This window comes from Canis lupus, chromosome 12 (genome assembly GCF_011100685.1).
Source record: "Canis lupus familiaris isolate Mischka breed German Shepherd chromosome 12, alternate assembly UU_Cfam_GSD_1.0, whole genome shotgun sequence".
Taxonomy (NCBI): domain Eukaryota; kingdom Metazoa; phylum Chordata; class Mammalia; order Carnivora; family Canidae; genus Canis; species Canis lupus.
This window is the reverse complement of record NC_049233.1, coordinates 16,461,553-16,482,344: the sequence shown is the minus strand read 5'-3', so window position 1 is coordinate 16,482,344 and position 20,792 is coordinate 16,461,553. Positions and strand designations below refer to the sequence as shown.

General features: G+C 34.3%; 1 long non-coding RNA gene across 1 annotated transcript; it reads left to right on the top strand.

Annotated features, from left to right (window-relative positions):
* The first annotated feature begins 1,310 nt into the window (after positions 1-1,310).
* On the top strand, positions 1,311-16,973 carry LOC111098155. Its single transcript, XR_005367395.1, has 3 exons — positions 1,311-1,363; positions 15,406-15,470; positions 16,601-16,973. It is a non-coding gene; the product is annotated as an uncharacterized LOC111098155 (long non-coding RNA).
* Positions 16,974-20,792: the final 3,819 nt, after the last annotated feature.

Sequence of the window (20,792 nt, the reverse complement as noted above, 5' to 3'; positions counted from 1 at the left end):
TGAGTTGGCTTATTGGATTATTGGAATATGACTTTGATGAATGTATCCAAGGTTACAATGGTTCTGAGGTAAGAGGAATAATTCTTTGGCTACTGGTCCAAGGGGAATGGGTCTAAAATAAGAAATGGGTCTTTCAGGTATGTCATGTTGCTGAATTTGTCTCTCTAGAGCATGACCTAATATTTTCATATACATAAAAAGAGAGGTTTATGAAAGTCTGAGAATCAGTCTGGATTCTATTGTGTGACATGTTGCTGATTTCACATTCCTAAAAAATGAACTAATCCTTGCAGATAGATAGATAGATAGATAGATAGATGATAGATGATATAGATAGATAGATAGATAGATAGATAGATAGATAGATAGATAGATATAGATGATATTTTAAGAAAAAAATCTATATTTTATGGCTCTTCTCTAATTATTCTGTTCTCTAATTGTAAGTGTGGATTTTTCTCATTAGGATTCTTTAATAATATCTAATTCTTAAATAGCACCTGGTATAAGTGGTATTTCTATATTGATTGTAAATGTATCATTTATAGAAATTTGAGGGACCATTAAAAATCCTTCCAACATCCATTTTATCTGGAAGTTCAACATGCAAAGTAGGTCACCACATATAAAGATTATAAGATTTATATCACAGAAAACAAAGGAGTTTCCACTGATAACATTCACAAATGAACAGTTACAGTATGATATGTTAGAAGTGACTAAGGATTATTATAAATTTTCAGTATTTTGGGTGATTTCTATAAATCAATGCAAATAAAGTTCACTTCCCCTTAAGCATTTACTATTTATTTTAAATCTCAAATTTCACATCTTTTAATATTTTTACTTCTGGCATAATCAGGTATTTTTATTTTATCTGTAAGGCCATAATTTAGTTTTCATTTTTAGATGACTTATATTTTAAGTCAGTTTGAAATGTTCAGCCACATTTGGAGATTTTATAAGTTGCAATTTCTCTTGTAATTTATTCATTTATTTATTTATTTATTTTGTTTCTCTCCTTTTAGTTCTGTGAACATTTACAAATAAAGGACAAGAATCTCTTTATACTGCTCTTGACTACTTCAGGATCCTGTTTGAAAATGTTCTAAAGTCTATTTTTTTTTTCTTTTTACACATTTGAAAAAGTCTTCTGAAATATTTCTGAAAATGGCATTATATTTAGGATTTTTCTTTTATTTTTGTATCACAGGCCATCTTTGATTAGGCACAGCTAGGTTATTTGAATCATTTCCTGGTCTTTCCCCTCCTGCTGCTTATAACTTTTTTTTTTTTTTTTTTTTGTATCAAAGGGATCAACAATTAAGTGAACTCATTGGTACAGATCTGATTGTCCAGAAAAGTAAGTATTTAATAGAATCCTGAATTTGGAAGTGAATTTCTATTTCTCTTTCAGCAGGTTAAAAAAAAATCTATAAATATATCTCTAAACGTGACTTTAGCCTGGGCTATAAAAATGCCCGAAAAGAATAATAAGTAATAAAAATAAACTAATTAGTTTCAAAATATCTGTAATTCCAGCTTCTAGTCATAATATAAGGACTAGATTTACCTTTCTCTATAAATATGCAAAGAAAAATCAAAACCTGAAAACAGACACTGGCTAACAGCATTTCAGGACTGTGATCCCTACGAGAAGACAAACAGATGATGTCAGCCTTATAATTGTTCTGGCTTGCTATCTAGACACAATTTTTAAAAAGCCAGCAACCACACAGAGGAGAGGAATGTGAATGGTGGATAGGAAAGGCTGAGGCAGGTGGTAGTGGTGGGGGCAGAGTTCTGAAAAGAGGGAGATTTGCAAAAAAGAGCTCCAGAAATCTAAATAAAGAGTTCTTTTACATCTTTGCTAAGTATTCAGATATGTAAGCACAGAGTGAAGCTCCAGGAGGCCTGATAGAGAAGAACCAGGTATAAGGTCAAAATTCCCAGCACCTGCACAGGTAAGTTCTAGAAAATATATTAAACTCTAACCAGCAAAGTAGACTGTCCCTAATGAACCTTTAGCATATTTAGGAGAGTGAATTGTTATCAGAAGGGATCATATGTAAGTAATTGGGGGTAAACTATCAATTGAACAAAGGCTACCCCAGACCTTCCCCCAGCAAAGCTTTAAAAATGCCTCAGATGGGGGTACCCAGTTGGCTCAGTCACTTAGGCATCTACCTTCGGCTCAGGTCATGATCCAGGAGTCTTCGGATCTTGGAATTGAGCCCTGTGTCAGGCTCCCTGCTTAGCAGAGGGGTCTGCTCCTCCTTTTCCCCCTTCCCCTCCCCATTTGCTGTCTGTCTGTCTGTCTGTCTCTCTCTCAGATAAATAAATTCTTAAAAAAAAAAAAAAACCTCAGAGGAAGAAACTGACTTACAAGTAATTTAATTGTGTGATAATACAAAGCCTAACACTTTTTAAAGGAAGAAAAATCTCCAGGATTCTTACAAATTCATATCTGTAATGTTTAGCATAAAATCAAAATAACTGATTATGCTATGTAGAAATATATAGCCCAAAACAGGAGAAAAACAATCAATAGAAATATGACTATAGGGGATCCCTGGGTGGCGCAGCGGTTTGGCGCCTGCCTTTGGCCCAGGGCGCGATCCTGGAGACCCGGGATCGAATCCCACGTCAGGCTCCTGGTGCATGGAGCCTGCTTCTCCCTCCTCCTGTATCTCTGCCTCTTTCTCTCTCTCTATGTCTATCATGAATAAATAAATAAATCTTTAAAAAAAAAAAAGAAATACGACTATAAATGACATAAATGACAAAGCTAACAAATGCATTAAAGTTATTACAAATATGTAAACATAATATAAACAAAATAAAAAGGAGAATGGAAATTTAAAAGAGAACTAAATAGAAATTATAGAGGTAAAACATAAAGTGTCTAAGTGAAAATTTTAATCACAGATTAGACACTACACAAGAAAATATTGGTAAATTTACAGATTTAGCAATGAATCTATTGAAAACTTCAAAAAAGGGAGATAAAATTAAGACGTATTATTAACCTACAGAATAAAATGAATTAATCTAATATACATGGAATAGGAATTCCAAAAATGGTAGGAACGGGATAAACAAACAGAAAAGAAGAGAAGAAACAGAGGCTAACACGTTCTCAAACCTGAATAAAACTATAGTGCTAGCTCAATCACCAATGGGATGAACAAAGCACAAAATAAAGCACAAACACAATCAAAATAAAATTGCTCAAAAAAAAAAAACAGTGATAAGAAGAAAACAATATCCAGAGAAAAGAGACAAAGTATACGAAACAAAACAAAAGATAAAAATGACTGCATATCACTCACCAGAAACTAAGTAAGCCAAAAGCTAATAAAATAACATCTTGAAAGTGCTGAAAAATTATAGTTTAAATTCTATGCCCAGGCGCCCCTATAGTTTAATGATACTATTCCTACACAACTTTTTCAGAAAACAGAGATCAACATTACCCTGATTACCAAAAGCCAAAAAATAAATTTTAAAGACTTAAAACTTGGAATTAATATCCTCATGAACATATAAGTTTCTTAACAAAATACTAGCAAATATGATGCATCAAAATTAAGTTAGTTTTATTCTACGAAAACAAGGTTGATTTAATATTTGAACATCAACCTGCATATTTACCACATTAGTAGGCTTTTACAAGACTATAATTATCATGAAATATGCAATTGAAAGGCCTTTGAGAAAAGTCAATACTTACTCATGATTTAAAAAAAGACAAAACAAAACTCTCAGCAAATTCATAATATAAGGGAATTTTCTCAACTTGATAAAGGGGTCCTATGAGAAATTTTCAGCTAAAATAACAATGGTGAAAGAGTAAATCCTTTTTCTTTAATATCAGCAAGAAGAAAATGAATCCCACTCATCATTACCAGCCCATTCAGTAAGCCAAAAATAAAAATGTGTGGGGATACGACAGAATTAAAACTGTCTTTATTCACATGTGACACATGAAGAATTATGTATCTGCATCTACACTAAGGATCTATTAAAAAAACTACCAGAACTTGTAAGCTAATAACTACCATACAATACCAGATATAGTTATATAGAGATATTTACATCAGTAATGAATAGGAATGCAAAATAAAACTATAATGAGATACCACTACAAACCTCATAGAACAGCTATAATTCAAGACTTGACAATGCCAATGTTGATAGTTGGTTACTTATATACATTGCTTATAAGAATGGAAAATGACCACCATTTAAAAAAGCAATTTAGCTGTTTCTTACAAATTTAAAATCATCTGCCATATAGCTTAACAATTTCATTCCTAGATATCTGACCAAGAAAATGAAAACACATGCCCACACAGAGATATGTACACACATGTATTGTTAGCTTCCTTATTCCCCATAGCCACAATTTGGGAATAATCCAAAGGTCCATAAATAAGCAAATGAATAAACATGCTGGTATATCATATGACTGAAGGCTAGTCAGCAATAAAAAGGAATGAACTACAGATACAACTGCACAATATGGATTGTCCCACAAATATTATGTTAAGAGGAAGAAATCAGACACAGAAGAGCAGATACTCTTGAGTCATTTATATGAAACTCTAGAAAAATAATTACAAACTACATTAGGATAAAGCAGAACAGTGATGTCTGGGACTGAGGATGAGGAGATGAGATTTACTGTGAAGGAAGGTTTTGGGTAATAAAAATGCTGTGTCTTAATAGTGGTGGGAGTTGCCTGGCTGTATACAGTTCTTGAAACTCATCAAAATATACATTAACTAGGGACAGATTTTATGAAAATTATGCCTTGATAAAGTTTTCTTGAACAATAAAACTTCTCAGTTTTATATCTGTTATAAAAAATTGACAATTCCCAAAAGAAATGTGTGTATACTTCAGTTCTGTATCTCAGTTCACACATCAAGCAATATATTAAAATATTATGCTAATTGACATTTTAGTAATTCAATTTAATATATTATGATGACATCATATAATTGACAAATCCCTAGGATCCCTAAGATTGAGGATCTCTGAGTTAGGTTCCAGTTCAGCCTAGTACTAGATATATGATCTTCACCATAGTCAGTGAGCTTGTCCATGTCTCAGTATTCATATTTAATAAAAGAAAATATAATACAAACCCAGAATAGCATAGTAATATTCAAATGGCCTAACAATATTAAAATCTCTTTATTAGAATTTTAAAGGACTATACAAAGATGGACTTACTTCTATATTATCAATAATAATTATAAAAGTAGATATTGGATTTGCTACAACTTGTGCAGGGAGTCTGCAGTTGTCTGAAATAAGAGTTGATTTATGCTATAAGGTCAACCAAAATTTAGAGAATGTTTAACCTTTATATTTAGCTTATGTGCGTTTTGTTGAAAGAGATGAGAGACTACAGGAAAAAAATAAATGATGGCAATTTTATCACTCAAAAATATAATATAATATGTATCATCATCATATAGAAAGAAAACACATACTCCTCTTTTGATTCTAGACAAGGTTTTTTCCCTTCTAATATATCTTAGTTTAACATTTTTCATAGAAGCCAGATAGGTTGATTTTTATTTATTCCAAAACTACTACAAATAAATTTATTTAAAACTAGCAGCTAACTGCTTCAATAAGGATCCATTTTCCATTTTCTTTAATTTTTTGCTCATGGACCCTTAAGTATACATTGATTTGCTGTATGTTATTTTTTTCATTTCCTCCTGTATATGAATGTATTTTGCATTAAAATGAATAACCAACCATAGTAAACCTACTGGAAAGAACAAAGCAACTACCTAAATAATAAACTGTGATTACAAATAATTTTATGACAAAATATCTATTGTCTTGCTGCTAGATAATTTGGGTCACTTCTTGAGAACTATCTAATAAGAGAAAATAAAAAGAAAACAATTTATGGAAACAATGTATAAAATAGAGGGAAATGGAAAGCAACTTAGTTTTATAGATTTATTCAGTTGTAAAAAAGATGGGGCATATTAACACTGTAACAAGCTGAAAAGCCAAGGAGAAAAATAATTATTTAGATAAGTAAAATGGAATGTAAAAAAGAAAATAGCAGATAGAAGAATTCTACAAAAAATTCTAACAGCTTCCTGACAATATGATTAACTAAATAATGGAGTCATGCCCATACAGAAATTCTAAGCACAGTATTACTTAGGAAATGTAAAACCTAGTTTGGACAAATAATTAGATGCAGATGGACTGGACAAATTCCATGGTCATTGGCAAGAACTTGGCTTTCTGAAGGCTCTGGGATGGCAACTGTTTTGCAGTGAACGAATCTAAGCTGCAAGCTTGCTTGGCCAACAAATAGATCAACATTTGCTCTTGGGATGGATGTTAATATAAATCTATTATTTTCTTTCTAAAAGGGTTTATCTTTCTCCTATGTTGTGTCTTTCCTAAAGAAAAGCGATTCTCTAATCTCCCTCAGCATAAGTGAATGTTTAATTTTCTGTTTAACATTGGGAAATAACTATTTTTTTCATGGCTAAATGAGTTTCTTGATTTCAAGTTGTTCTTATTTGTTTGAATCCTAAAATAGTTTAAAAGATGGACTATGACTATAAACAAGTCCACTTAAAGAGGAATCACTTTTTAGCTAGTTTTCCAAGACTGATCTCCTATTAAAATACCCCAGCCATACTTTAGTCATGATGCAATAAAATTATTATTTTAATTTGCAATGGATGAAGCTGAACCATTCCAAACTAAGGACATCTAATATTTCCTATTATTAGGACTGCAATTTGCCAATATATAAGGAGAGAGACACAATTATTTTAACCCATGAAAGCTGAATGTATATGACCTTTCATTTTCCTTTAAATCCTTCCTCTTTTAATCCACTCAAAATATATGGGCATGGCACTCATTTAAAGTGAAGCTTAGACTTGTGAAATTGCATACCTAACCATTTCATAGAAAGATTTTACGACTTATTTTACCAGATTTTATAAAAGAAAACTCAAATTACACATGGTAAACCAATATTTAAAAAAACACAAAAATAATCTAATTTGATTGACAAAAGGATGAAACAGATGGTAAATTTGCTGTTTTATTAAGTTTTAGAAAAAATAGAGAGCAGTAATAATTAAGCCTTTTGATGGAAGGCAATTCAGGAAAGGCAAAACTTCATAGTTTTATTCAACAAATATTTTTTAAGTATCATTTATATGTCAAGGTATGGGCTATCTAGATATGCAAAAATAAATAGGCTTGGATCCTGTAGTTTACAGTCTAAGGGCTAAAACCTATCTACAAATTGATCACGACAGTGTTACTTTAACTGAAAAAGAAGAGAGATGAATAGCTGGAGCAAGAGAACAAAATGAGGAGAGGAGAATGCCATTTGTTGAACGTCATTTGTGTGCTCGATACATCATTCCACATATCATGTATTAAAATACTCCAAAGCATTATTATTTTCATTTTAAAGATGAAGACATGATTTTTTAAGTAATTTTCTGTAGATAAAGATTAAGATTTGAATTCAAACCTGGCAGCTCTACAACTCTTCTTCCCCAAAATAAAAATTTTTAGAGGATTGCAATCCTGAATAAATTCTACACATGTAAGTTTGCACTAATTTCTCATGGGCAATGACCTAATACTATGAAATGCTGGAATGAAGATCTAACTTCCCTGAATGTGTTGAGGCTCTCTATATATACATACCTGCCAAGTTCCCTTTCAAATGAGATACAGAAAGAGAGGAATTAACTTTATTAAAATATTTCCACCAAACCTTTGCTGCCCATCTCCCTTTTTGAAATCTCAGGTAGGGGATCCCTGGGTGGCGCAGCGGTTTGGCGCCTGCGTTTGGCCCAGGGCGCGATCCTGGAGACCCGGGATCGAATCCCACATCGGGCTCCCGGTGCATGGAGCCTGCTTCTCCCTCTGCCTGTGTCTCTGCCTCTCTCTCTCTCTCTCTCTCTCTCTCTCTGTGACTATCATAAATAAATAAATATTAAAAAAAAAAAAGAAATCTCAGGTAGAGTTGATTTGGCAAAGATGAACTTTGAATAAGGAGAGATGGAGGTGACTCTAGTGTTCTAAAATTTAAAACTTAAACTTGGATATTGTTCCAGTTACCTATTGTTACATAATAAACTAGTTCAAAACTTAGATATTTTTCTAAAGATTTTGAGGGTTATAAATGTGGGAAAAGCATACCTAAAAGAGTTTATCTCTAGCTCACTTTGTCTCACATGCAGATATTGGGGCAGGGGATCCATTTATAAGTGGTCTCTTCACTCACATATTTGGCATCTAATTGCTCCTTTGTCTCTTTTTTTCCCTCTGTATATGGTATTTCAATACACTGGCCTCGGATGCCTGGGTGGCTCAGTAGTTGAGCATCTGTCTTTGGCTCTGGGCATGATCCCCAGTCTGGGACCGAGTCCCACATTGGGCTTCCTACAGGAAGCCTGCTTCTCCCTTTGTCTATGTCTCTGCCTCTCTCTCTCTGTCTCTCATGAAAAATAAGTAAATCTTTAAAAAAATACACCTGGCCTTTCCATGTAATTTGGAAATCTCACAGCATGGACAAACTCTTACACATCATTGATTACTACTACTTCCAGAGTAAGCATTCTGAGAGCAAACAGTCCAAGGAGACCCCAAGTAATTTGCAAAGATTTTTATGACCTAACCGTAGGAGTTGAAGGATGTCATTTTCTCATATTCTATTGACTAAATAAGTCACTTCATCCAATAGGGAAAAAGAGCAATTGATTCTACCTCTTCATGTGTATCTAGAAAGGGAAGGGATTGGTGGTGACCATCTTGAAGACAGACTTTCACAAATGTAGAGAAGTCCTAATATAAATAATCGTTAAACTCACTAATCAACTATCTTCTAATCTACTCAAATTTAAAAAGAATTTCATCACAATTTCATATTCTACCCAAATTTCAAAAGAATTTCATCACTTATAAACCAAATAAGTGGGAAGTACCACAAACTCCCTAAGTTTACTGTAACTAATGTGAGCTAATGTCAGCAAAATTTCTCTAAGCAGGTGGAGAGACCCCTTTGGCTAAAAGATATAGAAGAGAAATTTGTAAATGTAGATTGGTTTGGATGAAAAATGCTTGTAAGAGTAAAATATGATGCTGGATGCTTTGTCCAACCTTTAAATCTACACTTTCACAAGTGAGAAACTAGATGAGATTTTTCTACTATTCACTGGCTGAAAAAGCTTATGAACATCTAGGGTGCAGTTTGAATTAAATCTAATAATCAATAAGATACGCTACTACCCTCAAAGACATATAAACACAATCTGGCAACAAGTCACTTGAGTCAATTTGCACTGCAGAACAAAAATCCACTCAAGCCCACGCCCTGGATCCTTTCCCAACAAAAGTAAGCTGATACATACCAGAAAGGATAACTGTGGAACAAATTTAAAAACTGATGACTATCTACCCAGAACTAAAGGGATCTACACACACATACACACATATCTTTATTCTAAGAAAAATCTCTGTGACTATGCAAAAAAAAGGGGCTGGGGATCTTCTATTTCAGCTCCTCAGAAGATGTTCATTCACATAAAATGGTATTTTGTATATGTAGTATATATGTAGTAGTATATGTCAAAGAAAAATTGTAACAGTAAAGTTAAACAGGCAAGAGAGACTTTTATAAAAGATTATTTGCAATAGGGAAGAGAGATTGAATTTAATTCCTTCAAAGAAAAAGTGAGAATGTTTTTAAGCATTAGGGTAAACTAGTGGAAAACTACTAGAACATGTTAGTAGGGAGATTGATCAATGTGATTAGGCCATCTGTGTTTGCTAATTGCTTATCTAAGTTAGGCTCCTACTATCTCACAGAGACTGGGAGTTGGGAGCAATATCTTCCTTGATGATTATATCTCCAATGGTTGGCTCCCCCGTCCTTAAGAAAAGTATTCCTGGATTGTAAAACCATAAAAAAGACTGAGAGAAGATTTACATCTCAAGGGGCAGAGAGCAAATTTATAATTGAAAGTTTTCTGAAGTAAATGTTTTAAGAAAAGGAAGGTCAAACCCCACAAGTTTATGGTCAATTTATCCTCAACAAAGCAGGAAAGAATATCCAGTGAGAAAAAAGTATCTTCAACAAATACTGCTGTCAAACAGGCAGAAACATGCAAAAGAATAAAACTAGACCAGTTTTGTACACCAAGCACAAAAACAAATTCAAAATGGTTAAAGACCTAAATGTGAGACCTGAAACCATAAAAATCCTAAAGGAGAACACAGGCAATAACCTCTTTGACATCAGTCATGGCAACTTCCTTCTAGATATGGCTCCTGAGGTAAGGGAAATAAAATCAAAAATAAACCATTGGGACTTCATCAAAATAAAAGGTTCTGCACAGTGAAAAAAAACCAACAAAACTAAAGGCAACTTATAGAATGGGAGAAGATATTTGCAAATGACATATCTGATAAAGGGTTGGTATCCAAAATATATAAAGAACTAATAAAACTGAATACCCGAAAAACAAATATTCCAATTAAAAATAGGCAGAAACATGAATATTTTTTTCCAAGAAGACATACAGATGAGCAACAGACACATGAGAAGATGCTCAGCGTCACTTATCATTGGGGCAATTCAAATCAAAACTATAATGAGATATCACCTCACACCTGTCAAAATGGCTAAAATCAACAAGACATGACAGGTGTTGGTGAGGATTCAGAGTAAAGGGAACCCTCTTATAATGTTGGTGGGAATGCAGACTGATGCAATCACTGTGAAAGAGAGTATGGAGGTACTTCAAAAAGTGACAAATGATATTACCCTATGATCCAACAATTGTACCACTAAAGAATTCTTTAGGTAAATACTAGTGGTACAACTAGGTAAATACTAGTGGTACAATTAGTTTAATACTAGTGGTACAATTAGGTAAATACTAGTGGTACAATTGTTGGGTCATAGGGTAATATCATTTGTAACTTTTTGAAGTACCTCCATACTCTCTTTCACAGAAGAAGAAGGAGGAGGAGGAGGAGGAGGAGGAGGAGGAGGAGGAGGAGGAGGAGGGAAGAAAAGGAGAAGAAGAAAAGAAGAAGAAGAAGAAGGAGAAGGAGAAGGAGAAGGAGAATTATTCAAAGAGATATATGCGCCCTGATGTTTATAGCAGCATTATTAACAATAGCCAAACTATGGGAAGAGCCCATTGTCCACCAACTTATGAATGGATAAAAGAAGATGTGGTATATATGTACAAGGGAATGTTATTCAGCCATAAAAAAGAATGAAATCTTTTCATTTTCAATAAAACAGATGGAGCTAGAGAGTATTATGCTAAGCATTAAAATAAGTCAGTCAGAGAAAGACAAATACCACATGATTTAACTTATATGTGGAATTTAAGAAACAAAACAAATTACCAAAAGAAAAAAAGAGGCAAACCAAGAAACAGACTCTTAACTACAGAAACCAGATTGTTACCAGAGAGAAGGAGAGGGGTGGGAGAAGCAGGTGATCGGGATGAAGGAGCGCACTTGCTGTGATGATAACCAGGTGATGTACGGAAGTGCTGGATCACTATATTGTACACCTGAAACTAACATTACACTGTATGTTAACTAACTGGAATTTAAATAAAAACATTCAAAAAAAGCAAAGGGAGGTCAGTGGTTTATAGTCAAGAAGGAAAGTATCTGAAGTTTAGTAAACCTGAGAGGCATATTAAGACCATCTTAGAGTCATATATACGTATCAAGTCTTGGATATTTTATCTAGGCAGCCTTACCTAAGAAAAGACTCTAAGCAAGTAACTCATATAAAGTGTACGAGCTCAGAGATGAATCTTGTGCCCCAGCAAGGACTTTAAACCGCCTAATAAACTGAGACACACCCCTCAGCTTCAATTCCTCCCTCCAGACAAGTTGGAACAAAAAGTAATTGCTATGATGATGTCCTGCATGGAAGAAAACCCAATCTCTACCCAGCTTTATCCAAGCTTAAAAGAAAGCCCCAAAGCATTAATTTTGCAACATGTGGAGAATACTGCATTCAGCAATCCTATATGCTTTGTTAAAACTAATTTACAACCTTCAAATTACATCTTATATAGGCCATGCCCCTTTAGGCATTTTGGTCGTCCTAAGATTCTGTAAAATAGAATCCCCTCATAGAGGAGTTGTCAGGCTCACAAGCCTCTGCAAATTTGCCTTAGGGAGTCACACAATGGTTATGAAAAATGCTGTCTATGTGTTTTACCATTCCCGAAATCCTTCCTTGTAAATTACACAGAGCATAGCTGGCATTTTCTAGGGAGCAGAAATGTACTGCTAGGCCTCTGGTATAATACATAGGAAAAAAAAAAAAGAACACAAAAATCTAGGCAGTTGCCATCTAAAATTCTCCTTAAAACTAATGAACAAAATGAAAAAACTCGTATAAGCTATATGTAGCATGCTCCAATCATAAGACAAGTATTTTGAGTATTTAAGGAAATTTCTGAGCTCTTTACCCTGAATCCTTCCTGATATTTGACTTTACAATTACACATTCATAGATTTTGGTTGAGGCTCTGATCTCAGTAAAAATTTAAATAACTCAAAGAAAAGTTAGAATTTACAATTATGATATGCTGACCCTTCAGTACACTGAAGTCACGGGGTGTGAATAATGATTTTTGAAGAAGAAAACCCCCAAAAATCCATAATGTGCACAAAGTAATAATGAGAAATACAACTCTTTTGTTTTAAGCAAGTCACACTTGGAGGCTATTCATTACAATAGTATAACATCACATATGCTGATTAGTATAAACATTAAATAGAAAAATATTAGCAAATTAAACCTAAAGGAAGTAGAGAAAGTTAAAAAAAAGTATAAAAATATAATAGAAAGCAATCTATAGATTCATACCTAATTATTAAAAGTTGGTTCTTGGGACGCCTGGGTGGCTTAGCCTGGGATGATCCCGGAGCCCTGGGATGAAGTCCCACATCAGGCTTCCTGCATGGAGCCTGGGTCTCCCACTGCCTATGTCTCTGCCTCTCTCTCTCTCCGTGTCTCTCATGAATAAATAAATAAAAATTTTTTAAAAGTTTAAAAATAATAAAAATAAATAAAAGTAAAAGTTGGTTCTCAGAAAAGACTAATAAAATTTATAAGACAGGTAACACACTAAGAGAGGCAAGTGAAATAATCAATATAGTGAATGAAAAATGGAACATCACAACAACCTACAAATATATTAAAAATAAAGTTAATATGATAACCATTCATACAAGATGTTTGCTTTGGTAATAACCCTGAAGAATGGTAAAGAAAGGAAAGTCTCTTCAATAAATTGCTCTAGGTGAAATAGAAACCACTACAAATTCTTTCCTTCCACCAAGAAGTGGAATCTATCCCACCCTTCCTCCCTCCATCTGGCTTTGACTTATTTGGCCAGTGAAACGGAAGGAAATAGAATGTAACACAGATTGAAACAGTGTTTGGTGCCTTGGAACTTGTCTTCTTTTGTTGACCTTGGAACTTCTGTGACCACCATGATGTGAATAAGCCCAGACGAGCCTGCTGGATAATGAAAATGAGGTGACCCAGCCAGTCAACCACCATAACCCAATCATACACATGTTAACAGGGGGCCAGTCAATATGCCTACAGAGACTGGAAGTTGGGAGCAATATCTTCCTTGATGATTATATCTCCAATGGCTGGCTCCCACATCCTTAAGAAAAGTATTCCTGGATTGTAAAACCATAAAAAAGACTGAGAGAAGATTTATATCTCAAGGGGCAGAGAGCAAATTTGTAATTGAAAGTTTTCTGAAAGTGATTCCCCTCATGAGAGGAAGTAAGATTTCGTAAGAGAAACTAACTTTATTTCATAGCTGCTATTGACAAATTCGGGAAATTTTCTCTTTTTATGGTGACCATACATTTTATGTCATGCTTTCAGATAAAAAAAATGGCTTAATTCTTCGATGAGTGAACAGAGATTTAAATAATCTTAAATGTGTTACCTGCTCACATTTTTCTATTTAAATATTTGCATATTCTCTCTCCCTTCCCACTCTCCTCAATGTTCCTGGATTTCCACTTTAACTTCTCACTCTAAGAGACTGGTATTCCACCCATACACAAATTCATTTTTCTTAGGGGTTTCTTCTTTTGAATACCATGTAGACCAGGCCTAAAGAATGTCTCTTTCCTTGCTAATAATAGATACAGTATTAAAACAATCATAAAATATCAATCAGAAGAAATATTTATATATTGTGGTTTTCTGAGTAGTTGGAGAGGGGCAAATTACTTGATATCAATGATTACTAGACACCACAATGAACTTTGGTGAAAATCTGTTAGTCATTCATCGAACTGAGCTATATTCCAAGTTGTCATGGACTCCAGAAATATGACCTGGGGCTACCTATGGGTATGTGTGTAGCTTCTCCTCATGTAGCAAAACCAGCTGGGTTGCATAGGTACATCATCAAATGACAAAATTTTAGGAAGCATTGAAAGGTTTTAGCAATTTTAACACTCAGTAGGCATTAAATTTAGACATTTGTAGATAAATAAAAATAGAGAAGGAAGTTGTAAGGAAAGTTGATTATGAGTATAATCTACAGAATTACCTAAAAGCAAGGGATAGAAAGTTTTTAAAAATCTTAATGATTTTTTAAAAATCATCTGTAAATATTGCAATAAAAAAGTAAAGTCTCAAAAAGAAAAAAAAAAAAAGTAAAGTCTCCTGTAAAGGCAATTCAAAAATTCATCATACAGAAAAATCTACCTCAAATAATATTTTAATTATCTCCTTCTTGCCTTAACATTGTACTAAGTATTGTGAAAGATCAAAACAACTTTCAGATATGATTCTGGATACTGTGGTCTAAAAAGGAAATAAACTTCAAAATTCAAAGAAATGGACATTGAAAGGACTTATGTCTGTGTTTTCTGAGAATCAGTTTAAGGAACTGAAAGTGAACCTGGAGAGAAATGAACTCAGCATTAGTGTAGAATACATTTTAGAGACTTTCTTGGACAAAAATCTATGTTATTCTAGGAGGGCCTTACAGGATGGCATTGACATTGTTGAGTACTCTTAATAGATAGTTGGATGCCATATTAAGAAAAAGTTTATTAAAGAGTTCTCTAAATGCTAAACAAGGTGGCTCAATAAGCAATAACGCCCTCACTAGCAAAAATATTTATAAGCTTGACAAGCATTTGGCAAGGTTGATTTTAAGTCTTTACAAAACTAAGAATGTGTAGTAAATGAATCAACTTTGGTAGGTATCTTTTACTCTTGAAGCCAACAAGTCAGTTGAGTAGAACAAATTATTAAAGGCAAAACAACTAAAGAAAAATGTACTCCTAAACCAGGTCATGGAAAAAAGCCCATCAACCAAAAAACATTGGGGAGAAGGTTTTCACAAGTGCTCCTACAGGTGGGTAAGCCTTCTGTGGTGACCTCTACAAAGAACGGAGACAAAGGTAATTTTGTAGAGAGGCCAGGGCTGTGAAACAATGTGAAAACTGAAGAAGTGAACTGGAATCTGGTGGATAAGGTAGGATATGTGCAAAGAATAAGGGTGGGATTAGCATAGCAAGAATTATTGGAGGAAGCAGGACAATGAGTCTTGAGAGATGGGTAAAATTAGGTCAAGGTAAAGGAAAAGCATTTTATTTTATTTTATTTTTAGATTTTTAAAAATTTATCGATTCATGAGAGACACACAGAGAGAGGCAGGGACATAGACAGAGGGAGAAGCAGGCTCCCTGTGGATAGCCTCATGCAGGACTGGATCCCAGGACCCCGGGATCACAAACTGAGCTGAAGGCAGATGCTCAACTACTGAGCTTCCCAGATGCCCCAGAAAAGCATTTTATATAAAAGTTTACTTCTAAAGGGACTCCTCCTTTGAATGAATTTTCTTCATTTTGCTTTAATACTGAAAGTATGTCTCTGCCTCTTGATGTTTCAATATTGTCATCTTGGCACGCAGCCACAGAAATCACAATGTTGATGAAATATGCTGAGCTTCGGCCAGAATTCAGACCCACATGGTACACTGAGGCCGTATTAGGAAAAACCCTTGCCTAGCAAAGGCAGTATAATTATATAGGTCGGGTGAATTGCTTAGATCAAGATAGCAGTGCCTCATATACTTAAGGAGATCACCCATCATTCCCTGTGGCACGGTCTCATATTCTTTCTTCACTGTTTTGAGAACATCAGAAGCCACATGAGTAGAAACAGAAAGAAAATAGTGGAGTCCTGAGCAGATACACACACTGATAGCAGAACTTCTGAAATATACATTCAGGAGATGAAAGGATGGACCTAAAACAAGATTCATCTGCTCCACTTAGTACTGGCGAATATTTCTGGGGGAATCTAGAAGTTCAGCCTGAACAAAAATTTAATCATACTGCAGTCCCAGAATACTGCACAGTCAATTCTGTTATAAAACTTGTGGTGCAAACCTGATTTTTTTCCAATGTGATTGATACACTGATATATTAAATTTGATGACAAAGCAGATTTGCATTTGTTTATATGTGATTCTATCCACAGGAAACACTAGATGAATGCAGACAACAGCCCCCAGCTGAATGAGCCATGCAAGAGTACACACAACACAAGCACACCTCAAACCTCTACTGGCCACCTCAACTCATTGCCTGGTTGTGTGTTGAGAGTCACAACCACGCACATGTGATATTACACCATTCCCTCTGATTTCTTTTTTTTTTTTTTTTTTTATTCATTCCCTCTGATTTCAAGGAACCTTCCATCCACCACTTGACAGCAACAAAAGCTGCAACCTTGTGATGCCCACTTCCAGAAGAGAATTTAAGGCTTTTGTTCCGGGAAAACTGCTATCTTTATTATACTACTTACAGATTTCTTAACCATTTAATGTCTGTAAAACTGTGCTACTGTTGTAATTAGGCTCCTATCTTTACTGTCTAGTGTGTCTGACTAAAGTTTTGAGTGTTATAAGCCAGTCTCATTTTTCTCATAAGCCCTGCATTTTTTATTGCATTAATTTGCATACCATGATGATTTTTTAGCAACACATATGTATACCTTAGGGCAGAACTGACTGTACTATGAAAATTCTTTGTCCCGCAGTGCAACAGTGAAGGTAAGATTATGTAGATGACCAACAACCAAGGGTCTCAGTAGATGTTGGTCCCAGCTCCCTACAGATACCTGATTGCCGCCTTGTAATGGACAAACAAAAACTGGTCAGGAAACAAAAGAAATCCATGAAAAGAGAAGGAGGGAGGATGAAGGAAAAGAAGGAAGGAAAGTGGGGAGGGAGGAAGGACAAGTACATTGATCATAATTGCTCTATGACAATCCACTTAATGCTGTTAGGTAACCATCCTCTTTGGATGAGTTATTCTCTTCCACTACTCCATCCTCACCATCCCCCATCAGAATATTTAAGGTTGCTCTTGAATGCTTAGAAGGAGTACATGAAAAGCAACTAAGATAGTTCCAGTCTTTTTTAACATCTGGACTTGGAAAAACTCTGTGAGACTAAACCAAATATTAACTGTACCTGAAAAAAAAAAAATAACTGTACCTGAGCTTCCAGATTCACTCAGAAAAACTCAGCATACCGGGTAAAGCATCCAGATAAAATTGAATCTCATTTCTTGCAGATTCTATATTTGCAAATTCACTGGGAAGCTAGTATTTATCTGTAATCCCCAAATCAATACTTGCAGTGATTTTAGAGTCATTCACAGACACGCAAGGGGCTGGGAAGATTCCGAGTCACCCAATAGGTATGTCTCCAGCTGAATTCCAATGGGGTGGTGCTCTGCCTTCTTGTTTTAGCTCTCATACTATAACCAGATATCCGTTTTGTGCTCTATTTAGTGTAGTCTTTTTAATATTTTTGTGCTTTTCTTTTGGCAGCCTAAAATGGCCCAAATGTATAGAGCTGAAGGGCTGTCTAGTGTTTCTAGTCTCAAGAAGGTTGGGATGAACCTTGTAGCCTAATGTGTATTAGAGAAGCTTCAGCCTAATATGTGTTAAATAAGCTGTAGTTAGGGATGGTGCTATTGGCTGTGTGTTTAACATTAATGAATCAACAACTATTAAATAAGTATTTAAACAGAAACACGGTTATGTATTGATTAGTTGACAAAAATATTACAACCGGCTCACAGAAACCTAACCCTATATTTCTTCTAGGAGCAATGGTTTGGTATTCCCTAATTCAATGTTCACAGAAAATTATAGACCATAACTACCAGAAATAAGGAGAATTAACTATACTCTAAATATATTGTTGTAGTTGCCTTTTGTGTGTCAGTATTTGTGCATTTCCTTATCTCTTTTAGAGCCTAAGCCAGAATCTGCATTGAAGCAACTAGGATTTATTAACCCAGGTACTGCAAAAAAAAAAAAAAAAAAAAAAGAAAAGAAAAAGAAAAAAAAAAAAAGGAGCCATGTTGGGTGTGTTTTAATGTTGATAGAAATTGACAACAGAATGGAGGCATATTCAATGATTGAGCTATAAAGGGGCACCTGCACTGACTCTCCTACTGTAAGATCTGGGTGTTGACTTAGCTCCCCGGATTTTTTTTTCTTCTTCTCATAGTAGTAGATAGATTTGTGGAAATTATGGAAGTTTGGATTACTTGAACTTCATAATAAATAGAGTGTTTTTGGAACGCAAATGAAGAAGGAATGAAGAAGGAATATGATTAATAGAGATATTTTTAACATATAGTGTAACCTATTCATAACAAAAGATAAGAATGCTAATCTTGCCATATAAATATATTATAAGAATGTGACAGGGTAAGTAATTGAAAGATAGATTATCGGTTGCTTCTTCTGTATTCTTTCCTTTCCCTAAGTTCCTTCTTCATTTTCGAGGAGGTATCAAGGTATTGAAGATTCCTTACCAAGGAGGAGCACTGTGTTTCAGGATCATACAAATTGTTACTGAATCAATACTATGGACATACCTACCAATACATATCATGACTTGAATGTTGTTGTCTGGAAGAAACACAATTATAAGTAATATCTGTATAACTACATGTTTACAGTTTCAACATCACTTACCTTAAGTAACTAATTGTGTTCTTAGTGGTTTACCTTGCTACCTTATCACACATGCACACACACATGGACTCATGAGGAATATATTTCATTATTATATCTATTATATTAAACTTTAACTGTAAAAACTAAAATACATCAGGATAGATCTGAATTATTATCTGTATTTTACCATTAAGAAAATTAATGTTTCAGAGGTGCCTGGGTGGGTGGCTCAGTTGTTCAGTGTTCAACTCTTGATTTCAGCTGAGGTCATGATCTCATGTCAGGCTCCGGGCTAAGTGTAGAGCCTCCTTAAGTCTCTCTCTCTCTCTCCTTCTCCCTTTGTCCCTTCCCCCTTCCTTCTAAAAAAATTAAAAAATTAAAATTAGAAAATTAATGTTCAATTACAGAATCACTGGCCAAAAATTATGAGATGAGGTTACAATTGAACTGAATTTTAACCTAGTTTTTCCTCCAAATATCTATTTCATCTCCTATGTACAGTATCTGTAAACTAATGTTAATTAGTATAAATTAATTTAAAGCAATAATAATGACAACACAATATTTTTCATCCATTATAAATTAAAAAATCTTCCCCAAACTTCAATGACATGCTACAGTTTGCATTTTCAAAGTATTTTGTTTGTTAAGAAGTGATTTTCAGGGATGCGTGGGTGGCTCAGTTGATTAAGTGTCTGCCTTTAGCTCAGGTAATGATGCCGGGGGTCCTGAGATGTGGAGCTCCATGTCTTGGGCTCCCTACTCATAATGGAGTCTGCTTCTTCCTCTTTCTCTACTTCTCCCCCAACTCATGCTCTCTCATTTTCTCTCTCTCTCTCTCAAATAGTCTTTAAAAAAAAGAAGAAGTGATTTTCAAAGGGTGTAGTCTTTCACATAGAGCAAGGAATTATATCACTAAATATGACTTCCTGGAACTCATTTTCCTTGTGGAATTATAATCAAAGCATTTGGTATTTGTTTATTTTTCAAGAGTTAAGAAAATTAAACTTTGTTTTGATAGAATAACATTTTCAAAAACAATAATTTACAGAAGAAAATTAATTCCTGTTCATAACATTTAGAAATGTTTGCTTATCTTGATAATCTTATCTCTGAAAATCTCTGCAATGAGTTAGTTTACAAAGTGGCTGCTCTAGGACAAAGCAAAGAAATTATTTCTTGACCTATTATGAGTGTTCACTCAACTCTTATTTAAGTGTGGTTCCCTGGGTTTCAAGAGGCACAAATAAATACAATGCTGACTCTGCAATGAGCTAAAATATAGGAAATTTACATGAGAATCCTGAAACACATTAGAAAGTGCTTTATTTTTTAAATTCTAGTTTTAATGAAACTGCATCATTTCTGCCAATATCTGGACTGGACAGAAGACAGTAAGAGAACTAGGTTACTACCCTGTGGTGCTAAAATGCAGGGTGTAAATGGCACCTCAATACCAATAATAATATTTCCATTTACCTTGATTTCATAATTCCAAATGTTTATTTCTTCCTTTATAATAGGACAGAAATGGATCATGAAAACAACTGATAATGAGTATAAGAAAAGTTGAGCTGCTTAACCCTAAAAATCGCCTTTAACTTATACAATTGCTACAAGGTTTACATGAATTAATTATAAACTATTAGAAGAGCTTTTGGAACATAGGAAGTACAATATACATATTTAA